General features: G+C 38.6%; 1 long non-coding RNA gene across 1 annotated transcript; it reads right to left on the reverse strand.

Moving 5' to 3' along the window:
• Positions 1-1,895: 1,895 nt before the first annotated feature.
• Positions 1,896-3,049, reverse strand: LOC308393673. Its single transcript, XR_013971023.1, has 2 exons — positions 2,733-3,049; positions 1,896-2,153 (listed from the first exon to the last, which is right to left on the reverse strand). It is a non-coding gene; the product is annotated as an uncharacterized lncRNA (long non-coding RNA).
• Positions 3,050-3,714: the final 665 nt, after the last annotated feature.

Below are 3,714 nucleotides of genomic sequence, written 5' to 3' on the forward strand. Positions count from 1 at the left end.
GCACGCACACAAAATTACAGTCAGATTCATGAAATTAACACACTGACTGGTTTTGTTCATACCACCATGGTGAATCAAAATGAAGGAGGCTTTTTGTCATCTACATCTGCATGCTATCTGCATACTTCTGTGGCTTCTTTACTCTATAGCCTTTAAAGAAGCATGTTTGCCTTGAGGTAAATGGCAGAAAGATATAACGATGCTTTAAGAGAGAATCCTGCGACTCTAAGGCAAAAAAGCAGCACAAAGAAATGGAAGCAGGAAAAGCGCACCTTTCCCGAGGGTTTCCACAGGATGACAATGCTTTAAAAAAATCCTTGAGCTGAAGTAATGGAGGTGCTGAATATCGATCCTTGCAAGACTCTCCCTGAGCCATGAGTTAAAAAAAAGAAAAGGTTTGACATCAAAGGTAATATGAAAAAAGATGAACAGACCATAAGAAAAAGAAGAAAAAAGGTGGAGGACAAGGAGTACCTGACCTACCAGCCAGAGATGAGAAACTCAAGGCAGCTATTGATTGTACATGAAATTAGTCTGTAAGAGGTGACGTCCAGCAAAACACATGATGAGATAACATGTTTCATATGTAAGTTAAAAATCAGAGCATTTTAAGTTAATTGTGTTCTGGCAAATAACAATAAACAGAAACAGACAAACACCCACAGCAATATTTGGTTAAATGTTCCTCAGCAATTTACACCTAGACCAGATGCTTTGGTAGCCATCAACAAGCTTGTGGTATTTATTCCATCCACTTTGTGTAATGTACCACTACCACTAGCAGCAGAAAAGCCCCAGAGCATGATGCTACCACCACCATGCTTAACAGCTGCTACAGTGTTCTTGGGTTTGAAAGCCTCACCTTTACTCCTCCAAACATACCTCTTGTCCCTGTGGCCAAACAACTCAATTTTTGTCTCATCTGACCATAAAACCTCATTTTATCATGTCTGTGTGAGCAGCTGCAAATTTCAGTCGAGCTTGAAGTCATCGATTTTGGACAAGGGCATCCTTTCTTGGTCACCACCCTCTCAGTCCATGATGATGTAAAACTCTGAGCCTCAGGTTTTGCGCCTCAGCAGATTCTGAGTTGTTCCTGAATATCCAAACCACTTTCCTCTAATCTAAGAGTGACAGTTCAGGTCTTCCTCAAGTCTTCTGCAAAGCGTTCACGCATTGGAATAACTTAAGTACAGTTCTTTAAACTGTTTGATCTTGCAATCTGCAGTTGTTTAGAAATAGCTCCATAAGAACTCCCAAATTATCAAGAGTGGATCAACAGCTGACTGAGTGCACAATATGCATTTCCATTTGTTTTGCAATTTTCAAACAGCTGAAGAATGACCTCTTTTTAGTTTACAGAGACATGAGGGATACTTCCCAAAGTCTGACCTGCATGGGCTCATCCACCCAGTGGTTACCACCAGGTCTCCAGAAGCACTACTGTGTGAACCAAAACTGAACTTGCACTGCTATAAATTATCAGTGATAATTTGGTAGTTATATAATAATAATAACTACCAACTTGCATTAATTTGTTTGTAACTTCTAGCCAAAGTATATCGATACACAGCAAATCCAGCATGTCCAAATTAACACTGTCGGATTTGATTTCAACACTATTAAAGTGTCTATATGGGTCCACACCAGAGAGTGTTAATTTAACTCTTTTTGGAGAGTTGGTACGTTAACTCTGATTTAGTGTTAAACACCAAATCTGTCTGGAGTTGATAATTTAACACTTGGTGTTAAGAGTTTATATATTAACTCTCAAAGAGTATTTTAGTTTAACTACGTAAGAGTTATCTTCTAATTCATTCTAAAAAGTGGGAATTTTACTGTTCTGAACTTCTAGAAATTTCTTTTGGAAATAAACATTTACTAAAAAGATGCAATGGTTTTTGAAAAACATTTATTCTGAACTGTGCACCACAATTTCAAAACATTTTCTGAAAGATGTAACAGTGTACATGTTCTCACTTTCATTAGAATTTTGTTTATCAAAAGGTCTGACATAGGTGAGCTGGTAAATGCAAATAACAGCATTCTCATCACTTATTTCTTCAATACAATATGCATGTCCTTCATTCATCCCTTTGTGGAACTTCAACGGACTTCTGCTCTCCCCCATATTCCATCTTCACAAGCATATCCTGTGTGGAGATTGAATAAAAATTAGTTGACACTAATTAACGGCACAAATAATCCAGTAAACAATTGCAGCACAGTAAAAAAAAAGGAATCCTCTTTGAGCCATTACTCGTGTAAAGTATTTTCCCAAAAGACAAGGACACAGGCAACAGGTAATACTGAACTAAATGTAAAACCTCAACCTTTTTCATTTTTACCTAAACCGTGTGCACAAAACTCTGGAGGGATCTAAATGCTAACGTAGAATCCAGTCAGGACGTCTGCTACTGCTGTTTGCTCGTTTTTTTTTTTATGGGCGATCGTTTTCAGGCTTCAAGCAGCACCATTATACCAACATTTCACATTCTAGACATTGTTTTAGGTGTATTTGACCAAACGTTTGACTGAAAATTCACATGGAAGCTTTTTTCAAGGCTGTGGTATTTGCCCGCAAACAATACCTTTCAGCTAGCTAAAACAGAATATTATGCTATCAGCGAGCAACATGGCTAATGCCTTTCACACAGCTTTGTCTCAACTCCAAAGAGCCACAGAAGTAAAGGCTAATAACAATTGAAACAATCTTTGAAAAAATGACTTACCAAGCATGGCAAACAACTCAAATATGTAGAGCAAAATGTTCTGAAACGGCTTCACTTCAGCTTCGATTGGAGCCGTGCTGGGGGCGGAGTCTGTGAATTTACTCTGTTGGTGTCATAGCCCCTGTAGGAGTTCAGAGTTAAGAGGTCAAGAGTTAATGTTTCCATTGTAACACCTCCAGATTTGACAGAGAAACACTCATTTTTAACACTCGATTTTAACTACTATCATTTTACACCTCAGAGTTACATTAAAAGAATGTGACTCTGCTTAGAGTAAAATTAACTCTACTTTTGCAAGGAGACTATTAACACCAAAAAATTTAACACTTTTGAATTTGCTGTGTAGAATTGGGCTGAGTGGGCATAGTGCCTTCAGCGAGAGGACATGGATCCCTGAGGTCTATCCATAAGGGCGAATTTGTGCTCGCTGTTCAGCTGTACAATTGTGTCGATTTTTAATATATAAGTACCAAAGATCCGAGTCTGTCAGATTATACAGAGGGCTGCCGACAGGCCTCAGAAGCTCGAGCACCACTTACTAAAAGATTTATGTCAGTGTATGTATATATTTGAGCTTCTGTGTAGACATCTGAGCATGTGTGGATTAGAGAAAAACCGAAATGAATTTAAGCTTGTACACTCAGTTTTTATATTTATAGTCATCAAAGATGTTTTCTGTACAATCGTTCAACCCGAGATAAAAGAACAGTTCAAAGAAACCATTAAAACCACCACACACACAACATCGACTGAAAGGTGCCTCATAACCTGAAGTGATGACTCTAGCTGCTTGAGCCGTAGTTTTCACCGTAAAACAGGTCTTCGCACTAATCAGCACGTATAAATTTGTGTAGAAGGAATAGCAAGCACACATTCTGTTTACTGCACTTTTAGTGTCACGGCGATGGATGGCCGGTACTGAATAGGACTCAGGTGCAGAAACCCAGAGCGGAGACAGTAGATGATTTAACAGTTTATTACG

Source organism: Rhamphochromis sp. 'chilingali' (genome assembly GCF_963969265.1).
Source record: "Rhamphochromis sp. 'chilingali' genome assembly, chromosome: 3".
In the NCBI taxonomy this organism is placed as follows: Eukaryota; Metazoa; Chordata; class Actinopteri; order Cichliformes; family Cichlidae; genus Rhamphochromis; species Rhamphochromis sp. 'chilingali'.